A 13,100-nucleotide genomic window follows, 5' to 3' on the forward strand; every position below is an offset into this window, starting at 1 on the left:
CATAAAAAAATAATAATAATAATTCAAAGTCCTTCTTTCACATATATTAAATATAAATAAAATTTGATATTACAAATATATTTATAATATAAAACATACATTGCATATTTTATAATAAATATTTAAAGTTATTTAGGCTCTGATCCACCGTCGAATACTCTGATCGACAGCAAGGAGATTACGAGCCGTTCAATGAATTATAATTATAACCACTGTATCGAAATTATCAATTAAAGACTAGCATTTTTCATCATTAGTGGGCTCAAATAAAATCCCACCAGACAATTGCAATGCTTCTAACAATTTTACACTCCTGTTTGTGTTGATATTAGTTCTAGCCACGAAGACCTAGAATAGTTCTTCCTGGCCTAGCTTTCAGTGTCCAGACTGTCGTTCAATATTAGTGCTCGAGATCAGGAAGCATTAAACTGATGTGTTTCATATTGCTGCATGGATTTGTTAAAAGAATACAAATAACGACTCGGCGCCAAGTTCCCAACCACTGATATTATCTTGAACAAACGAGGACACGCTAATGTTAATTGAGCTGAAGTTTTGGTGTTATTTGGACAGTTTTCCATGTCCAGCAGCAAACTCAGGGTCAAAAAAAGAGAATGTGAGGGAAAGAAAGAGGGAAAGAGAAGAGACTATTGGCCCGAGATTTAGGGCAAGGCAATTTTTTAGCGGATGAATAATGCAGCAGCCGCGACACTTAATTGCATTCTGTTGGCCGCCACCGCAGATTCTGCGCGATTGGGCGGCAAGGAAGTCAAGAATTTTCCAACAAAGAGAACGGCTGCAAAGTCGAATGGCACTCAAAATAGTCCGTACCTGGGCAGCAGCCTTATACGGGGCTGAATTTAGATGGCATGAGGAGAAAAAGGAATGCGAGAACGAAAACAATGAAACTCTGATGAAATTAGTGTGTGCGGTAATAAGCTTAATTATTGATATCATGGAATTTTTAGATTCAGGATACACACATCTTTTCCTCACTTTTGATCTTACCGATAGCAACAATCTAGGGAAAAGATTTTTAATAACTTATTCAATAGAATATAGTCATACAAACTAGCTTATTTTCCAAGTAGAAAACTACGTTTGACAAGTAAACTTTGACTTCTGTGCGACAATCTATCGTGAAATCAGGTTTCTTAAACGCTTGCAGCTCATTTCAAAAATGGAAAGACATTTCCTGTACGATTAAAAATAGGACAACAATTCTAATAGATCATCGGGAGAACTGGAAGGTTTAAGGCACAATTTTTTCGACAAGAAACTCACAAGTCGATAACTTTATGGACTGTCGAGCAGCTCAATCTTTTTATAACAGATTCTCGAGACGTCCGAAACCTATTTCAAAAACCATGGCGATTTTCGACCAGCAATAAACGATGTATTCTCTCGAGCACTTGGATGAGCCGATGCGAACGCCGTTGCACATCACCGGGCACGGGTGAGATTTGGCGCGGCTCAGTGGTTCTCAAGGATGGCTAATGCGGCAGAGAACGCTGACCAGAGTCCAGCAGACGCTGATCACAGACCAGCAGACGCTGACCAGAGTCCAGCAGACGCTGACCAGAGTCCAGTAGACGCTGGACATCGACACAAGCGAGCAGAAAACGCAGAGGACGACGATCGTTGCAGCTCGACTGAGCAGAAGCAATCAAGCTCGTCTCATCAAATCCATCGCGCGTCCAACGAAGCCCTCGGAAAAAGTCCTGTTCCTCATTTGTCTTTGCTTGCAAGACAAAAAAGATAAAATTAACGATCCTCCATAACTGCCACGCAGTAGGTTGTTCTTAATATTAAGATTTACATGGAAATCAGAATGAACGAATGTCATTCCTGTTAAATCCATTGTTGAGCGACATAATTAAGTTTTGAAGTATCTAATATTTTCCATTTAATGCAGCAATTTTGTTTTTCAGTGTGACATATAGAAACCCAGAATTGAAGCAATGGTGACCATTGTCTCTCATGCGCAGAAATCATAAAATTCTGCCATAAATAAATATAAAATCATACGTTTTTCAACAGATAAATATGTATATATATGGGTGCCAACAAAAAATATATATATTTCATTTAGTCTCATGGTCCAGAATTGTTCCACTACATTGGCTGGGTGCTTATACCAAATTTTTTTTTACAATCGAACACCGTTTTTATTTGTTGCACAACAGAGGTTGAGTTCTAACAAGTCAGGCTAACACCGATTACGTTAACAGTTTCTGCAGTTACCTAAACATTAGTCAAGGAAATACTCCACTGAAATGCTTTAGTGCACTTCTGTCACTGGCCAACGACATAGAGCACTGTTATTGTATTCCCTTGAAAGATTCTAAACAATAACAGATTTTTAGACAGAGGAAACTGCTTGTTACGGCGTTCAACGACCTGTAGCAGATACTGCTTCTGTTTCCCTTGATTAGTGATCTATTGTCGCCGTGATTTTAACTCAACGCATTTCTTTACTCAGTATGTCTTCCTCAAAACTTCAAGTCTCGGCCCCCATTAAGCTGACCTGGACGCGATTTTAGCGCATTTTCTCATTTATGGAAAAAATGCACTATTGTGCTCGCCATGTCCGTCTGTCCGTCCGTCTGTCTGTCCGTCCGTGACTTCACGTTTTCGTCGACGAGAAAATGCGCTCTCACCTGTCACTCACTGCAGTGAGTACTGCGTTATATTTTTTTCCAATTTTTGAATTATCTCGATGGAGAGAACCGCTACCTGAACAGCTGAAGATATCAGATTAAATCTGTTAAACTTACTTTCATTGTCGCCACTTGCTGCAATACTTGTTAAATCATTGCCGCAATAATTTATAGACGAGAATACCTCTCTGCATAGGGAGATATTCCCTACAACTTATATCCGGTCACCGCTTAAAATATTTTTAAAGACGGATGTGTACATACAACCACATAGATATTTCAAGTCAGAAGCCTAATGAAAATAGCACTGAATTTGCTAATTTCATTCGATCATTCACTAATAATTCGACAAAAACGTCTCTCCATTTTGCATCGGCGTTTGTACAACACATTCCACCGCTCGATCAACGTTGTCACAGTGTCATTCTAACTATAATATGTGGCGTGATAAAAATTTGACAGAAAAATTGCATGCACAATCACTATATAGTGTCCGAACACCAGTAATTTTATGTTACAATGCATCGTTGTATTTTTTTTAGAAAGTAATGTATACCAGCGATACTACACCATTGAAGCACAAAATTGGTACATCTTAAAACAAATAAAAAAATTAGCGCAGGTATTGCAACATTAAAAATTTCATAAAATACGAGTGAGCGCTGTTAGTGTCTGCATGGAGTGGTCCACAAATGCAGTCTCCCTTCCACATTTGGATGCAGACTTGGCGTGTGCGAGGCTCGCTGACTTCCTGGATTCTTCTGCCAGGAGCACTAGAGGCAAGAGCAAGAGTTTTCTTCATGATCTCTTCTTGACATTGATATTTTTGTCTACTATCAATATTTGTCTACTATTTGCCTACTATCAAATAGTAGGCAAAATATTTTTCTATATTTCGATATCCTGTCAATATTTTTTGTCTACAATTAGGGTAACGTGGGGCAGCGCGCCCCCCACTTTTTTTAAACTAAATTTTTGATGAAGTTTTAATTGATACGAGGTGGTTCTTTGTTTTGTTTAAAGGTGCAACTAATGAGGAATGTATGATGTGAATTAGACGCCTATAGAGTTATTCAATTTTTACAGTGAAACTGTCGACCGGCGGTAGAGAACACGGACCAATATCTGCCATACTTAGCGAGAAACCCGCTATGGGCCCGTGACCCGCAGTGGGCTCGCTGCCCCATGTTACCCTATATCTACTTGGATAAAATGATATACATTTTCAGAGATCAATGGGGAAGAACAATTAATGCGGTGAATTCAATAATATAAGTTCAAGACTTTTCATAAATTTTGGTCGAGATCCGGCCGTAGATATTGAGCAGGAGTTTTATGTCCACAGCCATCATGAAATAGAAGTTACCGCGCGTACGAGTCTAACTAAGGTCCCTACTGAGGCCATGGGTTGTTCAAGGGCAAGAAGGTGCTGAAAAAGACAAAAAATACTTGCATAACACACGGGCAATGCGTCTGTACTTGATTTAACTCAGAGTGCCGCGACGAATGGCTAACGATCTTTGACTAAGGAAGAACGTGCAAAAACTTTAGGCCGAAGGTCGCTTACTTGTAGTTTGATTAACAGCAAATAAATCTTGAAATTATCTCAACACAATGGCCTCGCAGAGAAGTTTACAGAACTGGAAGTACACTTGACGACAGAGAGGCAAGCATAAACTTGACTACTCACAAGATACTCGAAAAAGTGAGTATCGGCGTTTGCGATGATAGAATTCATCTTTTGCTTGAAACACCCCACAACTCAGAGAGCAGGGTTGCACAATTAAAGGCGGAGAAATCAGCCGTATTAAAAAAGTATTACGATAAACTGTTTTACGCAGATACATCTCCGGAAATGATTGTACGAAAAATTATAACGAACCGAGTGACTTGAAATTTTATTCGCTAGCGTATCATGTTGCCCTCAACAAAACGCCGATGAAACCTTCATAAGTCCGTTAATATTATAAGCTGAGAAGTAAATGGAGCATCACCGCGTGTACCAAGAATCCACTAGGGCATTGCCAACAATCAGATTAAATTATCATAATAAATTATTAGATCAAATTAGCTGCAAACATCATACAATCCGATTAAATTAGCTGCAAGACTGCAGGAGTTAGAATGAGCTACAGTTCCACGCATAAATATCTCTCTGACCCTCATGTAATCACAAACAAGTTAAAATCCACAGCAATAATGTTGACCTTTTGTTGACTATTTAGAGTGACAATAATTAAGCCATAGTTCACGGATTACTTAAAACACCAAACTCGTCACTCGTCTCCAAATTACCGATTCATGAACTCATACTAAATATACAATTAAAAAAATATAATTTTCTTTTCAGGAATTAAGCATTGATGATCCTAATATCAACTTTAACATTGATGATCCTTTCTGTTCAGGAGTTTAACATTGATTCCTATTAGTATTCGTATGAAAAATTGTTTTGAGTTTTCACAAAAACAGGAAGTTGTAGGAATACAATATCTAGGTAATCTTAACTCGAAATAAAAAATAGAATAAATCAGTCAAAATAAAAATTAGACGGACATATGGAGGCTTTTATGACATTTTTTAAGACGGTAAGAACATATGGAAGAGCGGGCTCGTAATAAAGTCTGGGAAATAAGCGGTTGAGACCAAAATATTGGCAATTTTGAAAGGAATAAAAGAGTCAAACAAATATGAAAAGAATTTATTCAGACAGTTGGCAAAATTAATACCCTCTAAGCGACAAATAATTGAATTACTTCACGACTTGTGATGAGATCGAATTGTTTAAATTAATAAAACTTTTTTAAGTTATTAAGAAGAGCCACTTGAACACCATGACCCTTGCAAACGTGCATTCCGAATAGTTATTATTTAATGACATTCTATTTTTTAAGCGAATGATGATCACGCGAAATGACCCTAATATTTTTCATGTTTAAAATCATTGGCCTAAAATGTTAAATGCAGCGTACACTAAATTTAAAAAAAATTAGAATGATTGATCACTGAAGTAGAAGTAACTTCTGTATTTTGATAAAATTATAAATGAAAGACACTGCCAGTTTTTCTGAGAGAGACTTTCTAATCAGCACGTACAGTGTACTCAAAGGACTCCAGTGAATACATTCATATGCCATCTCATAATGAAATCAATTGCAAAAAGTGATTACGATACATTGAACTTGAAAGCAATCTTTTTTCGATGCGAATGACCATCAAAGAAATTAAATTACCTGAGAAGATTTTGGAACACCTCGAACTGTTCATGCAAAAACGTTTACTGTAATAGAATTCGCTTGCAAAGTTGGCGTTTTATTCGCAATGGAAGATCCAGGTAACGATTAATTCAATTGAGTTTTAAAATAAAATTGTATACAAAATGTTACGTTGCGGTGATAATTCTAGTAACGCTCAAATTCATAGTAAAAGTCTGTTTAGAAGTTTACAGCTGAGTTCGGTTGCACAAAGTATCAGTAATAATAAATACATACAGCGAGAATAATAAGCAAGAGTATTAAATTTCACCTATTCGGCATGTTGTTTCTATATTCATCCGAAAAGTTACTCGTTGGAAATAAAAATCGAATAAATAACGACCCTTGGCAATTATAAATCAATAATAACCAGTTATTACAAGTCACATTGAAACAAGAATAGATTATATCTTGCGACTATAAAATTGAAAATTCTAAAATAAAAATTTAATGAGCTCTGGTCTCAGAATAAGGTAGTCAAAGCAACCCGAGGAGAGTTATATTAGCACTCGGCTGGAGCAATGCTTTTTGATCGCCTCAGTGGCAGATACGCAACCCTAACAAAATTTAGAGTCGCCCCAGCTTATGGTAATCAAAATCAGAAGCTGCCGCGTCTGTAAATTTTTACTGTGAATGATTCCCTGATAACTCGATCAGGGTACTCAGAGGCAGTTTAGTGCAAACTACTCCGAGGAAGCTGATCGGAGTGCCCCGAGAACGGTCAAGTCAGCAGCTAATACGAGTACAATTATCGACCCTGCCAGAATGTAATTGACGTCATTATATTTATATATTTACATCAGAGAAAGAATTCCAAGATTTTGGAGAGAATTTGAAATAAAACATTATGGTACAAAAACTTTAACAAAAATTTTATGACACAGTTCGTTCATGACACGAACTGTGTCACAGTTCGTTCATGTTTTGTTACACACAAAGCAACCCTAATTATGCAGATGCGCGTGTCGTTACAAATCATTACATAATGTAAGTATCAGTAAAGGACATGACTATAGAGACATGTATAAGTTATAATAAGCATCTCTGTTTACAAATTCTCCGAGTCAACCTATACTTCTTCCAATCGCGTACGTAACATGCAATGAGTTTTTTATCATAGCTCCTGGTCGGTGTCGAGTCATGGCCAAAGAGGATACGGCCAACAAAGCGTTAAAAAGTCAATCTCATGTTCAATGATGAAAAATTTAATTCGTTGTAGCTTTAAAAATGTTCTGGCTTGCCAATTTGCATCGCATGTTTTGTTTTGGCAGCGTATAAATAGATATCATCTATCAAATTAGGAGTGATGTGTGCAACATGCTAGGGCAAGCATATAATATTTTGGATGAGCTACCAAGCCAGGGTTCGGGAGTTAGAACTATGGTCGTTTCTGTTAGCCTTGACATACCTCAGGGTAAAGGGCTGAGGCATAACCCTCATCCATGGCTCTCTTGGCATTTTCTACCCTCATTTCCACGTCCTCGCACCCAGTAAGTTATCATCGGGCAAGTTCTACTCTCGATTCATTTTCTTTGCACCTGCAGCTTAATCAACATGCATTCAAGCAATAAGCCTTATGATCCCTTCCATCCCTGATCCCTTCCATCCCCATGATCCATCTTCCAATGCAGTGCAAGTTCAACTCTCAAAAGCTCTTCTAATTCTAAGACTTCCTTCCTCCCCTTACGTCTTCCAAATCCCCCTTCCCATTCTCGTAATTCGCTCGAATATTTGTAAGCAGCGCATTTCCTTTCATCCGTACTGCATGTACATCACCCTACTACGTAGGTCCAGCAGATAAAAATAAAAATACATAATATAAGAAATATTCATGTATAAAAATAATAAAAAAAAACATTTAATAAAGATATATCTAACATTAAAAATAAATATCGTTGTTAACATTAAAGCATATATCTTGTCTGTACAAATAAGTTTTTCCGTTACAGAACGCCTGACAAATTTTTCCATACATCTTTAAACAACCCCATACGAAGCTGTCGTATGAAGCTGAATCAGTACGTAGAGCGCGCTTGCCACATGGTTTTATTTACTATATACAAAGTACGCCTCTTTTCAAATACGTTTTCGAGGTTGTATCTGCATGTTTCGTTTCAGGCACGTTATTGTTGTTTTATTGGATATCAGCCAACAATGGTAGGCCGTCTGTTGCACATGCGCGAACTCGCGACGGCGCCATAACCACAGGCATTTATGAGCGTAAATCTGATGGTTTTTTAGTGGGATTGCCATTATCCCACACGCTCATGATCGCCTTGGACAACGTTGAATCTCGTTGACATGGCCCTGATTTCGGACCGAGTTTTAATAAGGTTATTCCAGCAAGATACTTGAGACCTAGAAGACTTTTTAAAGATTAATGTATGATATTGCATTAATAAATCATTATTAATAATAGTGGAGATGTGATGAAACATGATTGAAAATGTTCTTACATGTGAGAAACCTTTTTACTGATCCATGACGTGTTTCTCGAGGAGATTTTTTTGTGCAGAGCCGCTCTCTGTCGTGTCTAAAGTCGCCAGCTTCTAACTGGTAAATTTGAATGCTGCAAAAGTAGCTTTTAAATCAGTCTTCTAATTGCGGGAAAATGAATACCTTTTCTGTGCGATCTTAATGTCAAGCTCGTAAATTTTTTTTCAAGATTGCAGCTGATCGACCTCTCGGAAAAATAAAAGGCGATTAATTATGCACGGAAAAATTCTTGTAATGATGTAATAGACGCCGCTGTGCAATGAAATTGCACGTGTCTCACTTGATTCCATCTTCTTTGTTATTATGGACCGACTGAAAAACTACACCAACTGAAACTCCGATGAAATTTTTGGACAATAAATGTTGCTATAAAAGCTACAATCTGACCGCTGGATGAGCGTTGATATTTTATTCTCTACCTGTCTACTCATGAGCATCGTCTCATCACTGATGAGTCGATATGATCACAAGGCCTCAGTGATGAGGCCACTGAGGCCCCAGTCCACGAAACAGGGCCTCAGTGATGAGGCCCTGTTTCCAGATGTTTCCCCTCTAAAAACATAAACGAAACCTCAAAAGCAATCCCAATGCAAGAAACGAACGGACAATGTTCAACTAAATCTTATTTTAAGAGAGAACCAATTTTTTTATAAGTTCGGTAGTAACGTTCCTTTTTTGTCTATGAGAAGCTGAGACTATACAATTAGTGAGCAGAAAGTCACATTAAAAATTAAGGTTTAGAAGCATTTTAGTTTTGCTTACATGTTGCACCTAATACAATTTAGACATGCATATATATAGCTAAAAAAACTAGAAAAATATGAAGGATTCAAAACAGTGAAGTTGCCGAAGCTCTATGAATGTGAGGAATTCAGAAAAGGTGTGAGGAAAGTTGTAATTTTCTGAACAAGTTAGAGTTTCTGAATCCATTTATTACATCAAAAGTTCTGAAAATTTTGTTCATCTTTCAAGCCCTAAAGAAATATTTTGCATCGGCAGCTTGTGAACCAACACCTGCAGCAAAAGCTTCTTACGTTTAATTACTAATAAATTATAAAACCTTCTTGCTATTAGTTACAAAAATTATAAAATGGAGTAGACGATCAATTTAATCTTGAACCGCATGGTTAAGCATCGAGCCAGCACCGTGAATTTGGCGACAGACAACGGAACTTCGCACTAAATGGCTCGTTGATCAAAGTAATGCTTCGATGCCGCGAATGTGATTCACGAAAACAGTATTAAACATTATCTTAAACCTCTGGGGAAATTTCATTTGAATTAGTTTTCCCATATAGTGATACTCCGTCAAGTAGATAATGAATACAAATCAATCCAGCAATTTTAAGTCTAAAATGTTTTTATTTTCTAAAACGTAGCAGAGCGCGATTGCATAAAAACCTTGGGTAGAATCTGAGCCTGATGCATGAAATAATTCCATTATTATTAAATAAAATTTTGATCGTGCGTCTAAATTTTCAACAGAAGTTCAAGCAGACTATAAATAAAGAATGGAAGAGAAAAGTATTTTATTAACGGAGTTTGACGTTTTGATGACCCTTGACTGTGTTCAGAAAAAGTATATACTTCTAAAATCGGAGATCATAGCTGTACTAAGTATACTAAGTATAGATATAAGCACAAAATATTCATGCAAAAGTCATTAAATTTCTGCTGAACAGTAGTGAGGAAAGTGAAAAGATTAAGTGATTAGTAGAGGCTCATGACTTGATAATTAAGTACATTAAAAAAAAGTTAACGCAAATTTAATTTTTTGAGGGGCATCTTCAATAGTGTAATCACTGTTAAAATTACAAGCATGAGAAGTCCTTGACTCGACAATGATTTTCCTTACTCATCAAGATAAATTAAGGGATTAAATTTATCATAAGTCTGATATTCTTAGAACTAAAGTGCTCGATTATAAAAATAACCCATGCCAATTTGAGGCGGAAAAACCATCATTTAAAAATTATCCATGTATTACTAGGCTCCCCAAGTTCTTTTATAATCATTCAGGACCTATATTATAATGCAATCAAATAAAAAGAGTGACCACCAGATATTTCCTTCACATAAAGGTACATTTTGAGATTTTTTGTACTTTGGTATGGATTATTGAACGCTTTTTTTGGTCATTTTTGACACATCATTGCTGGAGGAACATACTTCAGAGAGGGTTTTTAGACTATTTTATGCTAGCCCAATCTGAACTGTAACTTCAATATCAGTTTCAACTTTAAGGTTAATTTAACTTGCATACTGTAATATCTCAAGTGAAATAATAAAATAACTTAGTTTAGTTGCAAAAAACATTATTTATAATTATATTTGAAAACAGTGGGCTTTTTGATGCTATAACTTCATGTTTGATATTATTTTGAGCAACAATCAACTAAAAAGTCCAAAAAACCGGTTTTAAAATTATTATTCATCACTGAATGAAAGCTTACAGTCAAGTGTGTGAAATAAAGGCAATGAAGTCCATAGACTTTTGTCTGTTGTGTGATGTAGACTTAAATCTTGCCGTACGTACTTGACAAAAGAAGGCTGATAATGAAGAAAGAAGATCAAACCCACAAGGTATATTTTATTATTAAAGGCAAAATGCATCCAGAAAAATTTTTACGCGTGTTTTTTTCTAACGCAAAATTTTTTTTTTCATGCACATGTGTTTTTAGCGCATTTTCTCATTTATTGAAAAATGCCCAATTGTGCTCGTCATTTCCGTCCGTCTATCTGTCCGTCTGTCTGACCGTCCGTCTGTCACGTTCTCGTAGACGAGAAAATGCGCTCTCTGTCACTCACTGCAGTGAGTACCTACTGAGTTATATTTTTCTTAATCTTTCGTAAATTTAGATTCCTATATAGTAGTAGTCATGAGATTTTGTATAAATTTAACAGAGCTAAGTGCATTTTTCAAAAGATATGAGGTGGAAACCAATAAATGTTTTTTTTAGAGTCGATCACTATACATATTTACATTTTGGCTTAAAATCTAATGTAATTGGACCGGAAACCTTGGGTCCTATGCACACAAAGATCCTAATGGAACGATCTTGGCAGGAGCTCGGGATCTGTATGAGCAGACTTCAGGGAGATCACCTAGCGAGGCTCGAGATAATCCGATGTATTCCCAAGACGACACTTCAATTTCCTAGGCACAAAAATTAGCTGCTCGTAGAGCCCGCATGCAAGTGCGAAATTACTGCATTATTTAGCTGGGTATCGTGACTACGGCCGCGGTGACCTGAAGCGCAGACATTTCTAGTGTTCATCCCGAGCATTTTTATGGCACAAGTGCAATTAAAATGAATAAACGAATAAATCGTGGAAAGAATAGACTTCGAAAAATTATTTGAAGCGCAGTATTACCAAGCAGAAAATGCAAAATCGCAGCCAAAATTAAAATAAATGTAAAATGACTTATGATGAGCTGATTTCAAATAAGTTATTTTGAAATTAGTTGGAACCATGGAATTTAGTGGGAACCATGAAATTAAATGAAATTAGTTGGAACCATGGAACAACGCTTCTAACTTGTGTCATAATAAAATTACAAACGTGATAATTTTTCACGTAGCTCAAAGATAAAAAATTCATTATTTTTCGCATACATCATGTATGGTGAATTATTACTGAGCTACGACCATTTGTAGGTGAAGTAGTTTGTCAATGCAGCAAGATGAACAAAGTAAACAACTTTACTGGTGAATTCGAATTGATAAATGTGGCAGGTGATCACTAACTGGAAATTATTCAGAGTTATCAGGGAATATGAGATCAATTAAATGGATTCTATAGTCAGAAACAATATTTTCTATTAATTTATTTAACGCGTCACGAATCTATCCATGAAGTTTAGTGCATTATGAACTAAGCCAATTGGGAAATTTAGATTATACCGCTATGTACTGTATTTGCCAACACTGTCCACGAATCTCAAACAAAAATTTGATTAAAAGTTCAGAGGAAGCTGCACGGCTTGTATAGGGTAAGAGCCCGAGGCAGCAGGCCCCTAAAGGCTTCAACTAAGTTTGTGCACAACCCGTAAACACGAGACTTGTTGCAGGCTGCTCTTCGGTATCTAGTCTACGCTGACTTTTGAGACCAAGATTAAAAAAATATAACTCAGTACTCAATGCAGTGAGTGACAGAGAGAGCATTTTCTCGTCGACGAAAATGTGAAGTCACGGACGGACGGCGGACAGACAGACGGACATGGCGAGCACAATAGTGCATTTTTTCCATAAATGAGAAAATGCGCTAACAAGTAGTTATATGCGTTTAAAAATTACTTTTTAAAGACAACACTTGTAAAGAATCCAGTGTCTCTGATGTTACACATGAATAAATAAATATATATAAATTTGTAAATAAAATAAATATAAATTTCAATAAATTTCCAATTTTATTATCAAATATTAAAAAAATAATTTTTAAATGTTATTCCTAAAACTTAAAATTTTTTTTAATTTTTCAAAATTGCCTATTTTGTCATTTGGTACATGCATTAATTGTCTCTGACTTTACTCAAGTGTTCAAAATTTCAAATCGATTGGACAAGTAGAAGTGTGTTAAATATCGGTTATAAGATATGTAGCAGAAAAAATTATTTTTTTTCTAATTTTTTAATATAAAAAAAATTTTTTAAAGTTTAAAAATTATTTATTCGGTCAATTGATTCGTG

Source organism: Hyalella azteca, unplaced genomic scaffold, assembly GCF_000764305.2.
Source record: "Hyalella azteca isolate HAZT.00-mixed unplaced genomic scaffold, Hazt_2.0.2 contig1382, whole genome shotgun sequence".
Classification (NCBI taxonomy): Eukaryota; Metazoa; Arthropoda; class Malacostraca; order Amphipoda; family Hyalellidae; genus Hyalella; species Hyalella azteca.